Source organism: Rhinatrema bivittatum, chromosome 15 (genome assembly GCF_901001135.1).
Source record: "Rhinatrema bivittatum chromosome 15, aRhiBiv1.1, whole genome shotgun sequence".
Taxonomy (NCBI): domain Eukaryota; kingdom Metazoa; phylum Chordata; class Amphibia; order Gymnophiona; family Rhinatrematidae; genus Rhinatrema; species Rhinatrema bivittatum.
This window is the reverse complement of record NC_042629.1, coordinates 49085253-49098279: the sequence shown is the minus strand read 5'-3', so window position 1 is coordinate 49098279 and position 13027 is coordinate 49085253. Positions and strand designations below refer to the sequence as shown.

General features: G+C 45.5%; 1 long non-coding RNA gene across 2 annotated transcripts in view; it reads left to right on the top strand.

Moving 5' to 3' along the window:
• LOC115077042 overlaps positions 1-10621 on the top strand; it is a 30916-nt gene extending 20295 nt beyond the window's left edge. The window contains exons 2-4 of one of the 2 annotated variants that reach the window (XR_003852939.1): positions 8360-8436; positions 9823-9985; positions 10431-10621. This is a non-coding gene — a long non-coding RNA (uncharacterized LOC115077042). The remainder of the gene's footprint in view (positions 1-8359; positions 8437-9822; positions 9986-10430) is intronic. The other variant, XR_003852940.1, reaches the window with a different exon arrangement.
• Positions 10622-13027: the final 2406 nt, after the last annotated feature.

Sequence of the window (13027 nt, the reverse complement as noted above, 5' to 3'; positions counted from 1 at the left end):
CATGGAAAGTAATAAGGGAATGGATGAGAGCAGATGGGGGTTAAAGTAGATGGGGTTCTCGATTGGAGCTGGAAGGCTGCAGGCTTAAATCCTAAGATTTCTAGATGGAAACCAAAAAGACTGTGGCACTGAGCTGTGCCCTGCCAAAATACAGCCTTCACAGCCCCGTCTCCCTCCTCCTCCAGTCCCCACCGGCCACCACACACACACACAAATTAATCAAGGTTTCAAACTACCCATAATGAACCTGTCTGAGCTTTAGTTAGAATCAGCAACCTGCTGCACATCCCTGGATTTCATGTATATTCACTGAGGATATCAGGAAAGTCCAGCTCTTGAGGGAAGAGGAAGTGTGCCCATGGGTTGGCCATGGCCCCTCCCACTTTAGACTTAGGCCTACCCCATGGGCCTGTCTGGACTAGGGGGCACTCTATGAAGTTAGGAAATAGCACATTTAAAACAAATCAGAGAAAATTATTTTTCACTCAATTCACAGTTAAGCTCTGGAATTCATTGCCAGAGAATGTGGTTAAGTCAGTTAGCTTATCTGGGTTTAAAAAAGATTTGGACAACTTCCTGGAGGAGAAGTCCATAAACTGCTATTAGTCAAGTTGATTTAAGGAATAGATGCTTCTTTGTTATTTATTGGATTTATTATTTTAAATTGTCTGCTATTGTGTTATTTTATTGTAATGCTTAATTGTTATTTTTATGGCTATTAACCACCTTGATATTTTGAAAGGGCAGTTAAATATGTTAAATAAATTAATAAGAGGGAAAGTGATTGGGGGAGGGGGGCATCTAGGTGTGGAAAAGGGCCATGCAGGTGTTGAAAGAAGACCCAGGAAGGAGACAAGGGGGGGTGGGGGTGGTGGAAGAGGACCAGTAAGAGTGGACCCCTTCCCAAGTTTCTGTCTCAGGTCCCTGTTATGCCTAGTTGTCCACCTCAGCCCAAGTAAACCTGAGGCCTTCCCAAAAAGATCAGTCCTGGCTATGCCACTGAGGGGAAGCATCACGGACCAGGTTGAAATCCCCATGCCCAAGAGCAAGCTTGTCCTGTCTTTTTCCAGGATTCACATTGCGCAACCCAAAGTGCCTTGGCTTAATGTGATGGCCAGTGATGCTGTCTTCCTGAAGAATGACAGGCTGTCAGTCAAAAGTGCCTCTGGGGTGGCCATACTCATCCTTCCCACCATGCAAGCAGGACACAGTGCAGCTCTCCCCGTCAGTCTTAAGCTGCGCAATTCTGATGCACACCTTGATTGCAAAAAAAGCTATCGTATGTACTCCGGCGACCAGACCAGTCTAGCTGGTTCTAGTATTTCATGCAGGCATACACACACCTGCTCGTGACAAGGTGCTCCGATATCGCACCTGCAGGATTTCTTCATCGGTTCATTTTCCGCCCTCTGGTTTTCAAGCTAAACTGGAGATTATAAAATGGATTTACTTAGCATTCAAGTAATGGGGAGTCTCTCGTCTCAGCTCCTGGGTCAGAAGCCAGCTTGGACCAACCTCATGAAATTAAAAGAATGAAGGAGCAGCAGAAGTGTTGAGAGAGGCAATGTTTCAGTGTTGGCGACCTACTCTAGGACATTCCTGCCTTGGGTGTTTCGCTGGTGTGCGGTGGCGATCGCATGATTCTCAACCTGTTGTGCCACTCAGGAGTGAGAATCTGGTGACATTCAACTGTTGTAGTTACACAGAAAAACAGGTGCACCCCCCCAGGCTGCACGCATGGTAACAGAATTACCTGTGCTGAATTAAGACAAGTTCAAAATCCGTAGCCATATTTCAGAGGATGTGCAGACGGCTGCCACAGGGAAGAGAGATTTCAAAGGGCAATGATTAGAACTCTAAAGAGGGACCTGGCATGGGTAAATGGGAGGCTGCACACCTAGGACGGTGTTGCTCTTTCAGTGATGGTGAGCTGAGAAGTACCTGTAAAATCTTCTCTGTCCAATATTTGTTTGGTTATTGTTAGTTTTCTTTTACATATATGTGAAAAACTATGCTTTAAAAGAAATGGACCCCACAATTGCTCCTTTGGGCTTCCAGCCCAGTCTAGTCCAGCGTTTGCTGAACTACGGCACCATGACCCTTCATTCACAACTACAAGGGGGGGGGGGGGGTTCCCCATTCGTAACACTCTATCCTCTCCCTCCTAGCCCAACCAATGCAGCAGCAGTCTTCGACCACGGGCCAATGGCCATGGCTCTCTCTGGCATCTGGTAGGCATGAACCCTGAGTGTGGCCACTAGGTGCTGCTGTTGTGCAACAGCAGAGACTCCCCTGTCTCCAACCCTGGAACTGTGAAGGCCTCCTCTGCAGCACCAGCATCCCCGGGGCCAGCACAAGAAGCAAAGTCTTTCACATGGTAGTGCACACTGTACAGTGCTGCTAGCAAGCCACCAGCCAGCCATGCTCTACTTTCCACGCTACTTGACTCTGCTTTCTAGTCAATAAATATTGCCTGGCTTCTGATACGGACCCTATCTTTATTATTATTATTATTATTATTATTATATATTGCACTTTTCAGGCATTTTCAGAGCAGATTACATTCAGGCACTGTAGGTATTTCCCTATCCCCAGAAGGTTTACAATCTAAAGTTTGTATCTTAAGTAAACTAATTACTGTATACACTGACTAGTGCATAATTACATTTGCAGGCTGCATGGCTGAAATCACCTGCTTATAAAATCTAGAAATGCACAAGCTGGTGCTGCTGGTAGACTTTGCTGTAAAAGACTCAAGAGTTACAAAGAGGAGCGGCCAACCCAGAGACCTGGGGGTCGGGGGATTCTCAGCAGCTCCTCCTCTGATTGCTTCAAAGGAGCCCAGGATCATGCACAACCTTTCCCCTTTTTTCGGCGCTTGTGGCTCTCGGCTTATTGCTCAGGTTTCCCATCGACCTATTACTATTAATGGATGCTTGGATGCTTTGCTGGTGGGGACAGTTTAATTGGTCAGACGGCGACTGCTCCCGTGTATGAGACGTGGGAGCTTTACCCTCGGGTGTCTCTGATAAGGGGAAAGGCGAAATATCCAAAGTGAGGATGGGAGCTCTCTATCGGGACTGTGCTCCCTCAATGGTCCCCAGTACACGGGTGCTGGGACAGAGGGAGGGTTTATCAGGAGAGCCATGGATGCCATTATAACGTCTCGCAGAGTTATCACCCGCCACGAGCAAACTTCCTTTGAATAAAAATCACTTGTGGGTTTGCTGCAGGAGGAAGGTCGTTTTCTCCCGTGCATCCTTCACTGCAGGCTCTCGTTTCAAACGTTTGCTAAACGGAATCGGCTCGGAAGCAACGGGGGGGGGGGGGGGGGGGGGGAAGCGACCCGGCCCGCTGCAAAGCCATGCAACGATACGAAATACGCCCGAGACGAATGGCGCGTGGCGTTACCACGCTGAGCACGAACAGAACTCGACTCGCAGGGGACCAGCTAGAAGTGAAATAACCACACATTGCCGTTTGCATGTAATGGAGAAGAACAAAGCCATAACTCTAAACCAGACCTGCTACGGAAGTGCTGGTCTGCTTGATTGCTTTATCTTTTATTATTATTATTATTATTATTATTATTATTTCATTTAGCTTTCCAGTAAAATGCACTCTGAGCAATCCACTCCTCTCGGGTAAAAGCCATACCTCCAAAATATAACCTGTCCCGCGGAGGCCATCGTGCAGGTTACAGCCACCTGAGGAAGACGCCAGGGTTGGAACTCGTTTTATGTTTTATTTTTTGCCGGGATGACTGTGGTTCCCCTCACGGGTAAATGAGGTGAGCTGCTTGGGATCGTCTTTAAGTAGCTCCCTTTGCCGAGCAAGGCGTGGTGCAACCTCAGGTATGAGGAAGGTGGCTGAGCCCTACCTCCCCCTGAAGGCACAATATCCCTTCATTTGGCCACCGCGTAGCAGGAGAAATCAGCCTGCAGGGCTCCCGGAGGATTGTGCGATGGAAGAGGGTCCTCAGCTCATGAATGGGGTAGGACACTCACCGTATGCACCCTATCAAATAGTGGTAGGGCTCCTGGAAACGAGCTGGGAGCAGGTTTCCAACACGTTCAAGAGGTTTGCGGTTATTTTCATTGAATGCACGTTTAATCCATGGAATTTTGTAGCTGGAGGATTTGGTCAAAGTCGATAGCACAGATGGGTTGGGGGTAAAAAAAAAAAAGGTGTGGAGTCGTTTCTGGAGATGAGGTCCGTTCACAATTATTGGCCAGGCGGGCGTGGTGATCTCCCAGCTTACCTGCAAGGGACCCGGGTCGGCTGCTGCCCGAGTCAGGATGCTGGGCCGGACGGATCCCGGATCCGGCCCAGCCTGGCGCTTCTGTGCCAGGCCCAGCTCTGGAGCTAACCCGTTCTGGGGGACCGCCGGCTCGTCCTATTTACCTTTCACGTGCTGGTTTTCAGGTGGTTGTCGATCTTTTTTATTTTTTTGTTGCTAACTTTTCCTGATAAATGTTAGCTACATATTTGTCCTTTGCTATATTTGTCTCTTCTTATGCATGAAAATTGTCCCCTGGAAAGATGGAGCGGGTCACAGTTTTGCTAGGTAAATAAATGTCACTTCACCCCCCGCAGGGACTCTGCCCAAGAAGAGAGTCAGGGGGGAGCTGCAGGTTGCAGTCTAAAACGAGTGGGTAAGAGTTGAAAGTATCCAGCCAGCCCAAACAGAAAGGACTTCTCGGTGCTGGGACTGTGCTAGCAGTGCAGTGCACATTCGTTCAAACTTTCCTCTGGCCGGCAGGATTATTTGCCACGGGGATGCTGTGCTCATCCGTCCAGGCTCGCTGCCTATAGTGCTTGATAGCAAAGTCTCCGAAAAACACCAGTCTGCAAAAAAGAAATCATTGCACCCCGAATGAATGCTAAATGTGCAGGGCTTTTATTGCAAGTGCAGTTCACTCCCTGCCCCCCTCACATAAGGTAATCCATGAAGAACTAAACCACCAGAGGAAAGCTTTTAACGTTGCTGGTTCTTTATGGAAGATTTAGGTGATAATGGATGTTTTCCTGTTTTTTCCCAGTGTCCCCAGGCAAACACACCAGAGAGCTGTCTTTAGGAGAAGTGACTAAGCTTGACCTGGAAGATTTATTTATTTAAAAGTTCTTATATACCGCTTGTACAATTGGTTAATTGATCTATGCAGTCTACCTATGGTGGTCACCTGGCGCCCATTTCTTCACTTCTGCTCTCTCACAGGCCAATACAGTACAGTGTGTTCCAGCAGAGCGCACTGTTAACCCATGTTTGGACGCGCGTTTTTGACGCGCTAGCTTTACCCCTTATTCAGTAAGGGGTAATAGCCCGTCAAACGCGCGTCCAACCCCCCCCCCCCCCCCCCCCCCCCGAAACTAATATCGCCCGCAACATGCAAATGCATGTTGATGGCCCTATTAGTTATTCCTGCACGATTCACTAAGTAAAATGTGCAGCCAAGCCACACATTTTACTTTCAGAAATTAGCACCTACCCAAAGGTAGGCGTTAATTTCTCTCGGCACCGGGAAAGTGCACAGAAAAGCAGTAAAAACTGCTTTTCTGTGCACCCTCCGACTTAATATCATGGCGATATTAAGTTGGAGGTCCCAAAAGTTAAAGATAATTAAAAATTTAAAAAAAAAATGTAAAATTGGCCTGCGGCTCGTGGGTTGAAAACCGGATGCTCAATTTTGCCGGCGTCCGGTTTCTGAACCCGTGGCTGTCAGCGGGTTTGAGAACCAATGCCGGTAAAATTGAGCGTCGGCTGTCAAACTCGCTGACAGCCACCGCTCCTGTCAAAAAAGAGGCACTGGGACACACTAGTGTCCCTAGCACCTCTTTTTACCGCGGGCCCTAGTTTGAATAATTTTATTTACTGAATTTCACGCACAGGAGAGCGGGCGCTCTCCCGCGATTTTTACTGTATCGGCCTGTCAGTGAATTTTTCTTGGTCCTCCTTTTCCATTTGGAGCCAAGATCAGGTTTTAGAGCTTAACTGTATATTTGTGTATTATTGTGCTCCACGTTGATGTTTCTGTTAGAAGCCAGTAGTGGAATATCACATATTTATGAGTAAAATAAATGATCATGTTTTAATATTTTTTGAAAATACATATCATGCACCTTTTAATTTTTATTTTGGAGGTGGGAGGGAAGGAAGCTGTTCCCAACTGCTCCCTTGGGCTTCCAGGTCAACTGGCAAGGAGAAATGGGATCTGGCACCATGATCCTTCATTTGCAACTACCTGGGGAAGGGGGGAGGGGCGGGGGTTCCCTATTTTATATTCCCTCCCAAATTGCTTAGCCCTGTCATTGAAGCAATAGTCCTTGGCCTGGGGCCACGAACCAGAGTTTCTTCCAGAACCCTGTAATCATGGGTTCTAAAGCTGGCCACTAGATGTCGCCATTGCACAATTACTGGGACATGCCCCCCCTAGAGGCTGGGAGTACTGCCTCCAGCTCTGGCTGTTGTGGGAAGGGAAGACCTTGACTTACTTTAGAAAGTGATCACAGACTCCTTTGCACAGCAATGAGCCAGGGAGCCTAAAAAAAAGTGGGCTTTTAAGTGGGACTTGAATATGACCCTTGGGAACCAGGCTTGCCCATGCTTGTTTTAATCATATCAACCTGATACCAGCACAACTTTCTGATTGTGAACAGTACATCTACACCTTGACTGACTTCATTCTACAATGGTTAGGAAAAGTTACAAAGGGCAGGAGGAAGTTAAAACAATTAATGTGGCCATTTCTTTCTCTTTTCCTCCTCCTGAAGTAGATTATTCGGGGGGGGGGGGGGAGCCCAGCCCAGCCTTTGGAAGGAGACTTTTGGCCAGTCCTGGTGTTTGAACTTCCATCCCCGTGCATTCCCTGCTTATTCCCTTTGCAATTAGCACTACAAGTGCATGGTGCACTAGGAAAGATGGGTGCAAAGGGGGAGCCAGAAAGCCAGTACTGCTCCAAAGCTTGTCTCCAAAAGGTGGTCCACATCACATTCCTGCTAGAAGCACACACATTTGGTACTTAAATTGGAGCAGGTTGCTCGGAAATTTCGAGGCCTTAGATTGTTCACATGGCACACAAAAAGTAGAAAAAATACACTTCACTGAGTAGATTAGGTTCCCCAAACGCAGTCCTTGGGACCCTTAAGATATCCACAATGAACATGCAGGGGCACATACTTGCCCTAAAAATCAGGCAACCTGGCAACCAAGCCTGGCCGAGGATTCCCAATAGATTATGGACACAGTTCAATTAATGGAGGAGTTTGTAGAGTGAGAGTCCAAACCCCAGGGAATGACCTCCAACACAGCTACCAAGTAGGGTTGCCAGTTGGCTCCATGTCATAAGAAACAGCTCAGTCCAGTCCTGGTTTTATACTATTAACTGCATGAATTTGTAATTCTGACTTTTTTTTTTTTTTTTTTTTTAGCAAAAATCAAAGGGAAAATCAGAACTTTTGGCTGTGGGGTAAAGCCAGGACAGGATTAGCTTGTCCCTTATGACATGGACCCAGATGGTATCACCACTAGTCCACTGAGCCAGTCTCTGCAGGGAGAATTTAAGATTTTTGACATGCCCCCTATGCATTTTGTTTACCATGGTGCTGTTGCAAATTGAATGAAGGACAACAAATTCCATAATGCACTGGGAAGCATGTTAACCCCCCTCCCATCCTCCAAAAGGTCAAAACTCTCCCTCTAGCAACTGAGTCACTTGGGCAGGTTTGCTTTTCAAGGATGCTGCTGGTTATGGCCCTGAAGTCATGAGCTGAAAGCCATCTTTGCTGTCTGGCTTGTGCAATGTGTGGTAGGGGAATGCCCTCCAGCGCTGAAGGGAAACTTGAGCATTGGGCTTTGCCTTGAACTTTACAAGAGCTATGAAGCAATGAGAAGAGCCACCCACGCCCTCTCACTCTGAACACCAGATCCTTTTCTCCTGCGCCTTGGTTTATAACAGGGGGGACCTTTACTTTTCTGGAGGATCAGAGGTGCACATTTTCCCATCTAACATTTAGCTTGCTGATGTACATAGGATGTCCTCCTTTGACCCAGAACAGTAGCGGTACTTTAGGGGGTGGAAGGAGGAAGGAGGTAGGAATCAGCCTTTCTTTTTGCAGAAAGTAAAAGGAGGTGTGAGAAATATTCTAGCAGAGCTTTCAAGGGACCTCATTCCTGAAAGGAGAAGGAAATACAGTTTGGATTACATTGCAATGCATTCTGGTATCTGTAATCCAGTCCTTCAGGCATCAGGCCAGGGCTGGCCCAAAGACTTCCTCTATAGATTGGGGCACTTTGCAGGGCTGTATGGAGAGAACAAACATTGAGATCTTGCAATTTTTAGAACTTAATTTCCCCACTCAGGTTTTGCTATGAGCTTCTCGTCCAGGAAATGATAGAAAGGCATATTTTGGACCTACTGAATACTTCCAAACCATCAGGTATGATTTAAACTCACCTTGCTAATTTGTATCTTACTGTGGTACAGTTTGGGATCTGTAGTTCTAGGCTATGTGCATACTACAGTTTCCAGAATGCTTAGGGAAGGGCAAATGAAAAGTAACAGAACTATTCCAATTGAGCTGTCCAAAGCTTGCTTAAGGATCTTGCCTTAGAGTTAGACAAATCCACTACCATAGGAATGGGAAATGTTACGCTCCCATCACCTCTCTGCTGGGGCAGTTCCATTCTACTAGGGGGGTGTACAAGAGTCTCTTTAAATTATTATCGAGTGCATAAAAGATGGGATTTACAGTATCTTTGCGGTCGGTTGGGGATCACATTAATGCAGCGCTTCAAAGTCCAGAGCAACGCTTGCACCATTTCATGGGGTGATTTAATCGGACCCGGATTTAGGCATCGGCAACCTAGGCAAACCGCCCAAAGCGCCAGATTTTAAAGGCACCAAAAATCCAGGCCAGAGAGGAACCTACTTCTGCTTGCCTTAGGGCCACGTGCCAGCAGAGCTTCGAAGGGCGCTGACATTGTACTCTGCCTGTGGGCGCCAACTTTTTAAATCCGGCCCTGGTTTTAATGCAAATGCTTCTGAGAGTGGATTTCATGCGATGCATGCCGATAAGACCTGAAATGAAAACTTTGGTGCTGGGGTAGCATTTCTAATACCGCAAGCAGCAATCCTCATCCCACTTCTCAAGTCTCCATTTTCATTCCACTTTCACATTCCTCTACCTTGTTGGAAAAAAATCTCCCAGCTTAACATCACCTACGATGGTATCTGATTAGCTCTGCTTGGCTTTGACAATCACTGGTTATAATACCAATTGGATCCATGGCATGCAATATTCTTTTGGATTCTGCTGCAGGGGACTTATAGGACTTATACAGTCGCAGCAGTGTTTTGGTTGAGCACAGCAGTGCAGGAATGAAGTGGTTCAACTGTTACCCCATATAATTCAGGTTCTAAGGAGCTCAAATGTGGTATGTCAAGGTGCTAAATTGAAAGTGTTAGGAGATCTCATGCTTGTTTCTCCTCTGGTGTAATGCAGTGAAAGTTCTATTATCTGGCACTTTTACCAGCAGGAATGCTCAGTTAACCAGCATCGCGCACAAGCATCACCTTTGGTGGAGAGAATGTCAGGAGGGGAGGGATTGGATTAGGGAGCTGAGCAGCTCTTCTCTGCTCTACTCTGTGCTTTTTCGACTCCAGCCTTGCCCCCTCCCTTCCTGCTCTAAACATGCTGCTGCCTGGGAGGGGAGGGGCTAGAGCAGGAAGCAGCAGACACCTGGCATATTTGATTAACTAGCACCCTCTATTCCCCATAGCTGCCCAATAATAGAGCTTTTCCTGTATATATTATTCAATGCAGAAAATAAGAAGAATGATGTCACACTAATGAAACAGGTCAAAGATTAAAGACAAGAATATAAAATTATGCAACACAGAAAAGAGGGAGGCAACAACTTTGTGAGGGGATCATCTTTCAGGATCAGAGCACTGCATCAATAACCTTATGATCAGGATACCAAAAGGTAAATGCAGAGCAATCCAGAAATGTAAGACATTTGATGTTAAAATGATTAAAACCTTGGAACTCACAGAAAAAGACATGGCAGAGACTTGGGGTTTGTTTTTTTTAAGTCACTCCCAGAAATAACCCAATTGCCTCTGCCACCTGTGCATGCAAATCTCTTTCATGCATAATCATTAGGAGATCCTGAAAACCCAACAGGTGTGCAGCCCTCCAGTACTGGAAGTTTACTTCCCGTACTCTAATGCATCAACCCCCACCATTCCTTTCCCCTTCCATCTTATGATTCACTTAGATTTTCTGGTAATGTCTTCTGCTCACTCTGTTTGGGCCTCAGGAAGGAAATGTTAACTCCAGAAAGCTGGTCAAGAAATGTTTTAAGTTACTCCAATAAAAAGGCATCTCCTTAAATAAATTGTTTTTGTTTCTTAACCTTTATTTTCAAGAGCTTCTGTGAAACCGTCCATCAAGAATGATGACCGTGACACCACACCCAAGGGAAACAGTTCTGAGTTTAAACTTCATGGCATATGACGTCACCTTGCTGCATGCCACTCACATAACAGAATACAAAGATATGAATTGAGCTTCATTTCCTGATAATTCTAATTATTGTATGCACATTAAAAATGATCGAAATGTACCTGTGACATTGTAAAAGTATCTAGTGTAATACACAGATGTTTTTTCCAGTTTTAGGTGGAAAGGTATTTGGATAAGAAGTTTTCATTACTAATCAAACAAAAAGTGCATTCAATTGAGCAGACGCAGACCCACCAAGTAAATGAATCGACGGGCTTGCTGGACCCATAAGGCCACAGTCTTCCACTCTCACTGGGCTTTGGCTTTCTCAGATATAACTAGCCTGACGACATCTCCATTAGCCAAGTGTAATGGCCATTAGATGGCTGAAAACAAATTTATGAGTTTTCTCACAGAAAATTGGAGTTTTACAGTTTTAATGGAACCAAAGTTAAAAAAAAAAAAAAAAAAAAGCAAAGCAATGCTTCCAGGATAGAAACACTCCTGTACCACTCATCTTGCTCTTATAGCGAGGGTGATAACCTCACAGGAAGACGCTCACCCTTCTAACCAAGTCATGCACCACTGGAGGTTCAAACACTCGCCTACTCACAAGTCACTCTTTCCCGCACATTATGCACTGGCATGGCTCTTTTATGTATCAGCACAGTAAGTTACAAGACTTTCTCTCTTTTCTGGTGCAGCAGGTTGAGAGATGATGTGTACTGATTTCAAGACAAAATATACAGGTCAAAGCAACACCATCTTTTGCTCTGACCTTCTTATTTTGTTTTGACCTGATGAAGGGAGTGTTAATCCTGAAAGCTTGTCAAGAAATATATTGTTAGTTCAATAGAAAGGGACCTCCTTATATGTATTATGTATATATATATTGACCTTTATTTCCATACATGGAACAGGAATGCAAAGGGCTTTTGCATTGCAATAAGTTTCTGTAACCATTTGGGAAATTTTAAGAAAAACCCATCACCAGGATAGTCAGTGCTGAGACACCAACTCTTGAGCAGGGTGGGCTATAGGTCACCGCTGTAATATGCACAATTGGTTGGGATCCAACTAAAATACTCACTGCTGACTTAACACTTTATATCCTGAGTTCTTGGCCCAGAGAACCACCCAAAGCAGCTATTAATGTACAATTCATAATTAAAAGATACAACATACCAAAATGTAAATTCCTAAATACAGCTTCTGAGCTGTTCCCTTGGCACCCCCCAAGACAATGAATGCCTTACAGTGTGACGAAATGAGACTTTGATAGCAGGGACGTGCTGTCATGAGACAGATTCATTGCTGACCGGCGGCTGTCTCAATGTTCTGGAAAATAAATGAGCTGAGAGCACAGCAAGAAAGACTCACACGTGCCACTGCAAGGGGCATTCCAGTCCACGCGCACACTACAAAGACATCATGGACGTCTGCGGTGAATTTTGTGGTTACACTGTGCCAGAAGGAAAAAGCGGTGAAGGTGGCAGGGAAGTCAAACCTAGGATATGTTCTGGTTTGCCTGCAATCTTCGACACCGTGTTGCTTCTGGGATAACATCTTTCCGCTTTAGGGTTTATGAAAGTACAAAATCGAGCTTTCCAAAATGTGTTTGCGCAGCGTGAATCCCTTGCTGTCTTCTAAGCCTCTTCAAGATATCGTTTTCTGTTTTCTCCCGGGCTTCTCGAAACGTCATGGAGAAGCCGCCAGTCAGGCCCAAGGCCCCAGCAGCCTGCAGTGCACACATCGATCACATAGAGCAGTTATGCCTTCTAGGGAAGCCCAAGTCAGCCAAGCAGATTTTTCCCTTTAAGTAGGACTTGCACTTAAGCAATCAGGCCTACAGTATATTGCGTCAGGTTACCTCTTACCACTTTAATATCACCTTTGTCCTATCACTTTTTAAAAATTTGCTTTGTATATATAGTCTGTGCTGCATCTGTCAGAAAAATATTTGTCATTACATGCGTAGGCTTAAGTGTAGCTACAGCAAACTGTAAACAGAGATGTCCTTTCCCGCACCTTTGCCAGAAGTAATACCCCAAATTAATTTTACTTTCGAGCGATGTGCTTCTGATCACTTAAGTCTCCTCTTCTCCTTTATATGCCTTTATATTGATCTTCAGGTCAGTTCAGTTCTTCGCTACCTCCTCTCCTGTGCTATCATCAAACACCATTGCACGGACACATTTTAGCAACAAGTAATTCAGACGAATATTAAGAGAGTCCAGCTGTAACTATTGTCCCAGGCCTTTTTTTTCTATCTGAATTTCATGGGATAAACCAACCAACACTGCCCAGACACATTGGGTGAGTCTAATTGGAAAAATAACTGTCCTAATGCCACCTGGTTAACTTTATCTGGGTATATTTAGTGGAATACTTATGTATGTAAGTTCTGCTGACCATCTGGGAAAAGTTATCTGGGTGACTTACTTTATCTGGATAACTTTCCCCACTCACTGGCCCACTGAATATCTACCATCATAGTGTCCTTATCTGAAACTTGAGGAGA